The following is a 12,662-nucleotide window of genomic DNA, read 5'->3' as shown; positions in this document are numbered from 1 at the left end:
ACTCTGAAAGAAAGGTGTTTGAGAATAAATCATTAGAAGAGAAGCAGAATTAGCATTGCCTTTACCAGGGCGGTTTTGCAGCTAACTCAGCTAAGCAGATAACATGTATTTTTCCTAACTGCAGATCATTATATATTCCTACTGCCTAATTTCAGTGCTATGGTTTATTGTTTCAGAACCTGGCAAATCTTATTCTCTTAGCTCTGCAGTACAATTCTGTATATGAAAAATACACATACAAAGAACGGTTAATTGGAGAATTCCCGTTCACTCCTAACCCTGTACAGAGCCTCTCATTTTCTTTGCTTTTACCCTTGATTTCTGACAGCTGACTGGTTAGCAATTTCTGTTCTATTTTTAGCTCTGTGGCGCTGTTTCTCTACTGTGTTAGGCTACAGTCTAGAGCAAAGATATAAATATATATATATATATTATAAAAATAGTCATACACATATATTTTGCTTGGTTCATCAGATGGCTTGCAGTGTAAAGATAAGGCAGATTCTGGCAGTAGGAAAGGGGGTGTTAAAATCAGAGTTTAATGCTGAGCTTCAGATAGATCCTTCACTGGCAGAATTAATGTGCTGCTATATATAGAAGCCTAGTGTTCCTAGGGGGAAACTTAATGATGCAATGACGTCACTGCAGGTCAGCATCAGACTGGTGGAAGTCAGTTGCATGCATCTGGCTGCAGAATATTTGCAGGATAGGGAGGTACAGGGAGGGAATCACAGTCTGTGCACCTAGAAACAGGCATCTCTGTTTTGCAAATATATTGCAGGACAGTCCAGCTGAGATGAGTGCAGCTTTCATACATTAATCTGCCAACTCCATCTTCTTGGGTATCTGAAACTGAACAGATAGAATGACGACAGAAGACAGAAAAAAAGGGAAACCTTTACTTCCACCCATCAGAGATATGCAGAATTCACAGCCACATAGATTCTGCTGTTTTAAAGGTATGTGACTTGTATCATTTTGTGCAATGTATACGTGTTTGTGAAGAATTCTGGGATTCTAGGATTTTAGGGAGCTTGTTCCTTGTTGGCATGTACTAAAATCATCTCCATTTTAACACTGCATGTTTAAAAGTGATTAATGCAAATATACCCAGCTGGGGTGGGCGGAAACAGAAATGTTATTAATAACAATGCATGTTTGTTGTTTTGGGGTTGAATACATTTTTGGTCTTCTCTTTTCCATTTTCCACCAGTTGCTGGAGCTAAAGCATGTATGGATTAAACAAATATATAGTTATACTGATGGATCAATAACAGTCTAAGAATATAGTCTTATACAAATCTGAGTTTCCCTGCAAACCATGGTTGGGGTAAATGTATCTCCGAGGGACAGACAAGCAACCCTCACTTGCTTCTGGAAAACCCTGTGCTTTGAAGCTCATTCAGTTGATGTGCCATAGCTAAGTCTCCTGACTGCAAACCATTTTTTTCCTTGTTATTCCATGTCCTGCAGGTTTTATCACCAGTTTTCTGAATGAGTGTTAGTATGAATCAGTCTATACACATTCTGTTACATTCAAGCAAAAAAAAAGAATATGTATGTCATCTTATCTTTCCCCATAGACAGTCATGAAAGAGTTATAGAGAATATAACTGACTGGCTATTAAACTGTATTGTATATTATGTGAACTCATACTAGGGCTTTAGATTCATTATCAATTTAAAAATGACAAACTGTACCTTTATTTATGGGATTGGTATAATGCTGGTTACAGGACTTGCCAAGCTTTTCATCGTATTCTTGCACTGAATGCCCTATAACACATGTAATCTGTAGTTATATAGGGCCATATTATTTTACAATCAGCAGTCACTCTAATGGAAATAGTGTCATGTTATATACAGAAAAAGGGCTGCCTCTGTGCATTGGAATCCCCTGGAGGAGTGGCCATGGAATAAATACAATTTTAATTTGTTTTTTATTTTATGAAGGAAACCTTAATAAAGTAGCATTAGTTTAAAATACTAGAATTATAAACAATCACATGCAAAGCTGAGCAAACAGAAGTATCTCTTATTAAAAAACATAAATATCTTAAGGTTTTCCTTACTTTATAAAGCTAAATCTTATAGGGTGACACTTAAGGTTTGCACTGATGAAAAGCTTGCAATCTATTTTTCTTTTTGCTGTAACAGGGGCAGTGATGAGTGCTTCATTTCCTCTTTAACAAGGTAAAGAAATACAACATATCCCCCGGAGTGGAAATCTGTGGTATTAACTTCTGAGGTATTAAAATGAAGAATGTTATATGTGCTATGTTTTTGTATAGGTAAAAGACATTACATTTCTTAAAGATAGTTTAGGGCATTCCCTCCCCACAAAAAAATGCCATTTTTATTATACTGGGAGTGGTAGCAAACTGAATTTGAGTGTATGTTTTTTGTCAATCATATTAGTACGTATTGTGTTGTCCTGTAAGCTTTCTATAGCACTGCTAGCTATATAAATACATTCAATTTTACTGCAACTTATTGAACAGTCCAATATAACAAATATTCCAAAGTCGTTGAGCTGATAACCAGATTTTGGAAAATTTGTGAATTTCTTAAGACAACACCGATTCTTTTGTCTTTATGACTTTATCAAAAAGTCACAAAACCGTACATCATTGCCGGTTTTATAATAAATTAGAATATACAGCAAGCTAAGGTAGAATAGAAAAGTAAAGTATTTTTTACATCATTAAAACAGGAAGCAGTAAAAATACAAGACAATAGTTTAGAACTGAAATAAAATGTAAGATAAATGAGTATTGGAAGGAATTCTAACAGAAAGAGGCTAATGACCTTGTGAAATCCTGGTTGGAAGTGCAAGGAGCTTCTGCTAAAGGGAAAGAATCAAAATGCCGGAGAGCAGTGCATAGTGGGGAGACTGTAAATGTGATAAAGGTAATGGCATGGTAATGGATAATGGAAAAAAGCTGATTCTGCTAGTGCAAAAACAAATACTGTATTAATAAATACTAATTGAAATTGGGACCATCCTTAAAAAAGAATGTTTCATTTTACCTGCCTATTATTCCTTATTCAGAAAGGGTGGTCTTTAACTTATACCTGTCTTATACATCTTAATATACTGTACATGTGTCTAAGAGTAATGGGTAAAAGATCTACCATCAGTAACAGTCATGGAGAGGTTAGTATCAGAAAGCAAAAGCTGGTACTATGAGTAGAGAGGTTGCAAGAGTGTGAGCCAATCAGAGAAAATTAAACTCTTCATGTCACTATTTAGAACAAAGCTTTAACTGCCCCTGTGCATAAGTGTGAAACTGTTACCACTTCCTGTAGTGGCATATGGAAAATGCTCTGCCTTTGGCAGCCCTGGCTCTGACAGGCAGGCCACCACGCAGAAATGACAAAATGTCTCTATTGGAAGGTGAGAGGCAGATAGAAGCATTTTTATCACTATTGGTTCAGGCCTGAGAAAAGTGCTGTAAAATTTTTGGCATGATTTAAGCATAATAGTAAATAGCCACAAGAGCAGCAGGGTATAGAATACTTTCAGAGGTTTTGACCCAGCTGCATGGCCTTTATCAGGAACAGCATTTCCACCACTTCAACAAACACAGCATTTTGCTGAAAATAGCTTTGACATTACAGAGCTGGTATTCTAAACATTGGCAAGGTGCAAAGTGGCAAAAACAGATACAAAGTGGTTTTTTTTGCCTACAGTGTATATTTCTGCCCTCATATTAGTGCTTTCTGCTTCCAGTTGCAGAGGTTTTAACCTGTAGATTTGTGCCACACTGTGATTGGTGCATTACAGGATCAACCTTGTAAGTAGGGGCAGGTGGATGGCCTATGAATGTCTACACACATACCCCTTATAACAGGAATCCTCAAACTACCGGCCATGGGCCGGATATGGCAATGTAATTTACCCGTAAAATAAAAGTATACGTTAAATACAGGGCTTTCCTCAGGCTCCAGAGCACTGTTCTGTGTACCATGTGCTGGTTGCAAGAGGCACAAGGGCACAGAGCATCCTTGCACTGAATCAGGTGTAGAAGAAATAAAATGCTAACAATTGCATGCCTGTTTGTATGCCAGAGCACACACATACTGTATGTGTGCTAGCATGTGTATACAGAGCAGTAAATTGCTAATTGCAGTATATAGCATACACACATCATTTTTTAGTAAACTTTTAAGTAGCAGTCTGTTTTATATTTAATTACACAGAAAGGGGTTGTGGGAGCACTCCAAGACCAAATAGAGTATACAAATACAATGAAAGTGCGACTGATCTGGCCAAATCAACTACAAACATACAAAGTACAAAAAGAAAAGGGGATTGATCAATGCACATTCCCTGGTCCCCTGTTTCATAAGTATATTTTAGTTTTATGCTAGTGCATGTATTTACAAAGAACAGGGGTTTTTAGTTACAAAATTATGATCATAAGATTGGTAAGCCACCATACCATGTCAAGGTAAACCCCGTATGGTGGTCCTATCTATTTACCTCCGGTCATATTTTTCAAAGGCTGGCACTCTCGTGAACTGTTACCGTTCTTGACCTGGGGGCTGGTTTGATTCAGAGGGCTTAGTCCACCCCCATGCCTTCTGCTTTTATAGAGAGAGAGATTGCCAAGACTACAGCTTGGTTCTACAGGCTTAATCCTCCCCCGCTTGCGGCTTGTAAAGGAGAAGACTGCCCATTAACCAACACCCATTTTTTTAAAGGCATAAGACCACCATTAAAGGGACGGGTGTGGGGGTGCTGCACCCACATGGAAGTTTGGCCATTCTTCCTGCAGAATTAAATCTGCTAAAATACATAAATACACAGAAAGGGGTTGTGGGAGCACTCCAAGGCCAAATAGAGTATACAAATACAATGGAAGTGCGACTGATCTGGCCTAATCAACTACAAACATACAAAAAGAAAAGGGGATTGATAAATGCACATTCCCTGGCCCCCTGTTTCATAAGTAAATTGACTATGTTAGTTTTATGCTAATGCGTATATTGACAAAGAACAGGGGTTTTTAGTTACAAAATTATGATCATAAGATTGGTAAGCCACCATACCATGTCAAGGTAAACCCCCTTTTCTTTTTGTTTTATATTTAAAAAGGAACTTAAATGTAAAATATCTACTAATATTAGATATTAGTCGTTAACTGTTATTAAATTGTATCCTAAATTTGTTCTTTGGTGTGGCCATTTTAGTGACTTACAGGTAAAGACACTCTGGAATCTGCTTCTGTATATTTAGAAAGTTCAGACTATAACCATAAATACAGGATTAAATGCAAATATATATTTGTCCACATTCATACTCCATTACAACTTTTTTTAATGCAAATGATACACATATTTTGATAGATAAAGATTAAAGGAAGGAAGATTCAAATTAAAGGAAAGGCTACATCACTTGGTGGCAGTCCCCCGAAAGTTACTGGAGGGGGGACAAAAAGCTGCTCCTGGTAACTTTAAGAGACGAATTTTCTGTTTTGAAAACAGAAATTCAGCTCTGCTAGTGCACAAAGCACAAAGGAGAAAACTGCCCAGCCCGGGGTACCTGCAAGCGAGTGTCTCCTCTTCCTTCTTCTGTCTTTGCGCCCTTGTGCAGTACAGTGAAAAGACAAACTTTAACATAATCTGGCTTCTTCACTCTACTGCGCATCCGCTGGCCCCGGGATTCAGAAGAAAGAAGGAAGAGAAAACACTCGCAGGTACCCCGGGCTGGTGCTGTTTTCTCCTAACAGGGGCACCAGCCCAGAGTTAAAGGTAAGCGATTAAAGTCACTGGGGGGTGCTTAACATTTGGCACCCCCCCAGTGATTTTTACCTTTCTTTCTGCTTTAAAGTGCTCCATGAGAACATGTCTTATCTGTATGCCTAATAAGGCAAGCCCTTACTTCATTTTCCTATTGTCAGAAACTCCTTGGTTTCGAACGAGAGACCTAAGGGCCGATTCACTAAAGTGCGTTAAAACGTGCGCTGTTTATAGCATGCGTTAACATTTTTATTGTGTCTAATTTTTCGTATCTTAATGCACGATTCACTAAAAGCATACTTGCGTTAATTTACGCACGCTGCTGCTTGCGTTATTGTACTCGCAAAGACTATTTTCGTGCGGTATTTGATGGAATGAGCGCTAATCAACACACCGCGTACAAATATTTGCCGCGTGCGAAAAAACGCATGCCATGTTAGCCATACATGCCATTACTTTCGGAAAATTACTATATTAAAAATGACCATTTCCCTGCAAACTGGAGGCTGCATCACTCTAGGGCCAACACATACTTACTTTTCTATAATTACCGCCTGCCCCAAGTAGGTGTTAATTTTTGCACAGACAAATGCGATATTTAGCGCGTCTAAGTGTTTGAGAATTATGCATTAGCGTTATTTCGGCACACAAATTAATGCATTTGTTAAAATTAACAAATGCGGTAGCGCAAAATTTAGCGCATGCGATATGCGACTTAACGCACACGGTAATACTGTAGCGAATCATGCGCTAATTTTCGCGCCAATTTTACCACAGAAAAGTGTGCGATAAAAATTAACGCACTTTAGTGAATCAGCCCTCTAGTGTTTACTGGCTGCTGCTCCACCTGACTAAGCCACAGGTGGCAGTGTGGTTTGGGACTGTTGGATTAAAGTATTAACTTTTATTCCAATCTGTGTTTCCTAGTAACCAAACCCATAATCCAGCTGGAGGTAATTACTGCCTGCCTCTTATTACAACCTATGTCTTTTTCCAAGATGTGAGTTCCTACTTTGAGTTCCTATCCTGAATCCCATAGGTCCTGTACCTGTCCTGTCCTTGTTTATCTGGTTCTGACTCCCAGTTTTGACCCTTGGTCTGTTATAAGATTTCTTGTTTATCTGCTGCCTGCCCTGACTCTCTGCCTGTTTGTCAAGCTCTGTTTGATTGTTGCCATCATGAGGTAACTTTGTGCTACTTCACAACACGTATGTTTTCCCACAGGCAATTTACTTTTTGTCATCCACGGTAGCATTGATTTACCATGGGTGACAAACCATCTCGTGTGCCATTGACCTAACATAATGTTTCCAATGCACAGACTAACATAATAAATTATTTGCACATGGCGATAGGCAGTTCAAATTAAAAACTGGAATTTACTATTTACAAAATACCCGGGACAAGATATCCATGTGATTATTATATTACCTCTTATAATTTCACTGAAAATAACAAGCAACCAATGATAATAAAATCAGGTCAAAAGTTGGTTTAAAAGTCAGGAAGGTATGGTGCAAAATCTGTGAAAAGCACTCTGAGATGCATTAAAAACAAAAAAAAGAACTGTGTAAAGTGCAGGAACTTAAAATGAAGGAATGTAAAATGCAGATTTATCTGTATTGATCTAACAGTACATCTCATATGAGAAGTATCCTAAAGATATGAACCATATTCCAGTAACAGTGTTATTAGTGGGTGTATCTTATTCCCTGAATACATAGAGATGCAGTAGAATTTTATTTTCTCAACAGACTCTCTGTTACAGTTCTCCTCTTTCAATGTAAAATTTTTCATAATGCTAGTCTGAAACGTTCCAGCCCCGGACAGTGGGACAGTGCACCAAATATTATATCTGACTGCCTGATTAATATATACCTATTAGTGAATCCAATATTTTGATGCTTTTAGTAGGACTATATACAGTATGTACTGCAGCAAAAGAAGGGAAAGTTGTGCTCACCAGTACATTTTAAACCATGAGGCGGGGGTGCACTGAGGCTGTGAGCACAAAATTCATATAGACATTGCTTAAAGGGGAGGGCATTTCTTGGTAGCTTAATACACAGAATGTATACATATACTGATAATGGGGGAGTACGGATCTCTTGTTTCTATCTATACAAATTTGATGGTCACAGCCTCATTGCACCCTCACCTAATGGTTTAAAATTTAGTGGTGAGCACAACTTTTCCTTCTTTGCTATAGTTTATACAGGAGCAGTGGCCAGCTCAGTGTTGTAGCTCCCACCTTTTCTAGTTACAGTCAGGTGATCCCATTGGGCCAATAAACACTATTGTAATTATATTGTAATTGTAATTAGTTGCATTGAATCAAATTGGTTTAAAAGAGAAGGAAAGGTAAAAAAAAAAAAAAGTAAGCTTTATCAGAAAGGTCTATGTAAGTACAGCCATAAGCACTCACAGAAACGCTGCACTGAGTTCTGTTGTCTCTTTGTTTTCCTGTGCCAGATATGAACAAATCAGCAGGAAGCTTCCTCATAGTCTTACAAACTGCACATGTACACAAGTCTTGGTCTTGGTGCAGGAATGAGGCATTATGGGAAGTTTCTTTACAGAGCTCAGCGTTAATTTTTCCTATGAGGCTTCTGATCATCTGAACGGGAGAAATATGGGGAGACTTAAGGGCACTATTGAGACAACTGAAGGTATGCCTGCAGCTTGAGATTAACTCTTTATTAGCCTTTCCTTCTCCTTTAAAGGAAAGGAAAAAAAAAACGCTGAGCTCTGTAAAGAAAGTTCCCATAATGCCTTGCTCCTGCACCAAGACCAAGACTGGTGTAGATGCTCAGTTTGTAAGACTACGAGGAAGTTTCCTGCTGATTGGCTCAGATCCACATTCCTAAGGGGGGGAGGGAGTTCTTAGTATTCTTGAGGGAGGGGGAAGCAGGAGAGGAGAGAGCTGTGTGTCTCTGGCAGAGGCAAACAAACAGACAAGAAATCCTGTATCTTAGTGCAGCGCCTCTGTGAGTGCTTATGGCTGTATTTACATAGAACTTTCTGATAAAGCATACTTAGTTTTCACATTTCCTTCTCCTTTAAGAGAGGCTTGTTAATGAATTCTCAAAAAAAAAATATTTGATACCATGATTTCTTACGTTATCTGCATTAAAGACAATCATAATAATAATAAGCACAGATAGCATTTAACACACTCTCACTTAGCCTAAGGATAATGTGCTACAGAGCAAGTTAGTCGTCCGCAATAGATCTCTGCTACCGTGGGCGACTAACTGAAATGCCTTTCCACCAGTAATAATAGGGGTCACCGGTGAAAAGGCCTACACATTCACTTAAAGTTTCCTCCTGCAGGCAACTTTGTGCGATTTCGGAAAACCAAAGCAATGTGTAGGCCTTTCCACCGGCAACTCTTATTATTACTGTTGGAAAGGCATTTTAGAGCGGTTAGACACCTGCGGTAGCAGAGATCTATCGCAGCCAACTAACTCACTCCTTGGGACATTAGCCTAAATGCTCAATATACCAGCTTTTCCTCTAGTATCTGCTGAAGACAAGGATAAAATGTATTACCGCAAAGTGACAAGAGAAGCCTAAATTACAATAGTCATACTATAGGGGTCATTTAGGTTTCCTCCCTCCCACCCCTTGGGTAAGCATTGGGACTGTGTGCACTGCGACAGTTTTTGCTGTTGTAAAGCTGCTCTGGAAGCCATGAATGACACCTTATACTGAAAGGAATGGTAACAAAGATGTGTTTTCTTCCCTCAGTCTAAAAGTCCCTATGAAAAACAAACAAGCATGTAATCCATCAAACTGAGATTTCTGAAGCAGAATGTAAATCTGATTTATGACATTTGTGTACATTTTTCAATAAACAGATTGAAATGAAATTTCTGTCTGGCAAATGGTTCACTTTTGTATACCAAAATTTTATGTTTTCATGGACCACAAAATCAGTTTTATAATTAAAATATAAAACTATAAGGTTGTGACCTGAGGTAGACTGTTGCGCTAGCATACACTCGTCATGTTACCCAATGGACACAACACTGACACGCTTGCCAAGTTTAAAATGAGTAAACCATTAGTGACTCACTTAGCAGATGGTCCAAGAATCCAAAAAATTGTTTTCCTGCAATATGTCTTTTATATTTAAGCGAAACATTTTAAAGTCTGTTTTTAATAGTTGTTTTCAAGTTTGCAAGTAAAACCTTCACTATCACTGTTTCATAGGCAAACCTGTATAAAACTCAAAATATTTAACTTAATATATTTTACATTTTAGAATAATATCCACTTTAGCCTTTGGTCTATATTATCGAGAATTGCTGTCGAGAATTCCATTTAAAACACGTTTTAGTTGGTTAAATGATATCTTATAATGCCCACAGGACTGCTTAACCATTAGCCATTTTGGGTTCTTCAAAAGTGATTATAGCAAAAGAAGTGGACTATTAAAGGTACTGAAAACAGAGTCAGACTAGGCTGCCGGGAAAATGGGAAAAAACCTGGTGGGCCCCAGCAGCCCAGACCCCCCCCCTGTTGCCGCTACCCCTGGCCGCCGATGTCCTTCCCTGCCGCAGGAAGGTGGCGGGGCCCCTGCAGGGGGTTAGGGGGGTGTGGCAGGGGCACCTTGGGGGGTGCGGGGCCCCTGATGCGGCAGCCCTGGTGGGCCCTGCACCCCCCCAGTCTGAACTTAACTGAAAAGATTAACAGATTAGATATAAATGCAGGTTTAGATCAGTAACACCCTCAAAAATCTTGGAAGATTATAAAAATAACTTAATGCTTTCATTAGACAGATCTTCAAAACAGACATTGCACTTACACTATTGTGTATCAAATATCTGTACTGATTCAAATAAGAATATATATATATATATGTGTATTATATATATATATACTGTATATATATATATATACTGGAACAAGGACAGCACTCCTAGGAATTAAATAATTGTGAGCAAAATGTAAATGCATTTGAGTGCTGTCCTTGTTCCAGTGCATTTTTTTGTACTAGCACCCAGGTTTTGTTGCTGCAAATGGTGTGCACCCTATGGACTATTTTATATATATATATATATAAAGCAACACAACATATTGCCAGTTTGACTCCTCAAATCCCATATGTAGGTAACATATGCACCCACAAAAGCCTCATTCACTAATTGCATATACTCTAACAGAATATAAAATGGTGATCCTATGTTCAGGTACACTTGATTGCTATTCAACAGCCAAACCCCTAAGAACAGATTACACTGCTCCATGCAGTAAAGTAAAGATCACAAGGAACCTCAAGGAACAACATTCATTTTATTATTTGCCTTGTTCTTAAGCCAAACCTTCCTTTTCTGAGACACACTGCTGCACTCTGGCTGGAAGGAGATAAATACTGATGGGCATGTAATCGATGCGTTATATTAGATAACATGGTGGCTCTGAGCCTTTCCCTGCAAAATGCTGTACAATAATAAACTTTTGTTTTCAAATAAATAAATAAAATGACATATTGATTCAGTTACTGCGGTAATTCTAATAATATGTAAAAGATTTATAATACTATCTGAGAATCATAGGAAATGAAGCCAGCTTCCCTTGCAGGAAAATCCCTTTCATATATCTTAGTTGCCTTTATAGCTGCCTCTTTATTGTACACCACTTATAATCACAAGCACCAAAGTCCTTTCTCGTCAATTATTTTACCTTAATGCAAAACCTTACTCAATCAGTGTAATTCATTTGCTTGGATGTCTCTACCAGTTTCTGAATTTAGTACATACTGTAATACTCCAGAAAAACATCACACTACCAATTTGCTTAAAGTGCTCTTGGGGTTCACCCACCGCTAGCAATCTCCTTGAAAGCTAACACAATTTTGCAACAATGCACAAAAGCAGAGCAATGTCATAGTTGTGTTTGTCACAAATGGAAATGTTACACCTCGAATGGATTCTGCTTTTGCATGAAGCTGGGAAGCAAAATACATAAATCCCTATTTGTAGCACATACACAAGTTTATGTGGCATGTGGGTAGTCCCTTCAACTTGTTATTGGAAATCTCAGTTTAAGTGGAAGTGTAGTAAGGTAATTGTGACTCCAAAAGTACCCTGCCCTAATATTCGCCTCTTAACTCTTAACGCAAAACAATTTTTAAGAAAACTATGTAATAAAAAACAGTGATAAACAGTGATAAAAACACAGTGAACCTATCAAGTCACTAAAATATAAGTCTTTAGCCAAGTTGGTTTGGCTAATCAGCTACTGTATGGTACAATCGTTTGAGGCTGGCACACTGACGTATGTTCTGGGATCAATGACTGGAAAATATTGACTCTTAAAAAGTCACCGACACCAGAAATCAAGCCTTTATTTTACATCTGTCATAACATTGTCTTTGCATGCTATTTATAATTTTCCATAAAAGTATTTGCCAGATTTTTATGTTACCTATCTGATCCCCCATGTTCCTCTATAGGAGGCTGCCATATTTGTGCAGCAGTAGCCATTAGCATTAGAAGCTATAACTGACAGGCTGAGAAGGGACAGTCAGGTTTAGGAACTTCAAGTATTAATGATGAGCAAATTTTTTCGCCAGGCATAGATTCACAGCGAATTTCCACATTTAGCCAGTGGCGAATTGTTTCTCGAAACTTCCTAGAAAATTTGTGCCAAAAGAATTGCGGTTGGGTCAAAACAGGCGCGGTCGCGTCAAAATGGGCGCGGCCATCAAGAAAAGACGCAGGCAACAAAAAAACCGTGCAACAAACACATTTTGTGAATTTTTTTGCCATTTCGCGAATTTTGCTGTTGCTTTGCGAATTTTTCAGCGAAGCAAAACAGGTCAGACTCGCTAACAGCTCTATCAGCCAAAAGCGCCTATACGGAACTCTTTATGCACATTAATATTTTGAAGAGTAGTTTTTTTAGTGTCA

This window comes from Xenopus tropicalis, chromosome 3 (assembly GCF_000004195.4).
Source record: "Xenopus tropicalis strain Nigerian chromosome 3, UCB_Xtro_10.0, whole genome shotgun sequence".
In the NCBI taxonomy this organism is placed as follows: Eukaryota; Metazoa; Chordata; class Amphibia; order Anura; family Pipidae; genus Xenopus; species Xenopus tropicalis.
Note: the sequence above shows the minus strand (reverse complement) of the source record.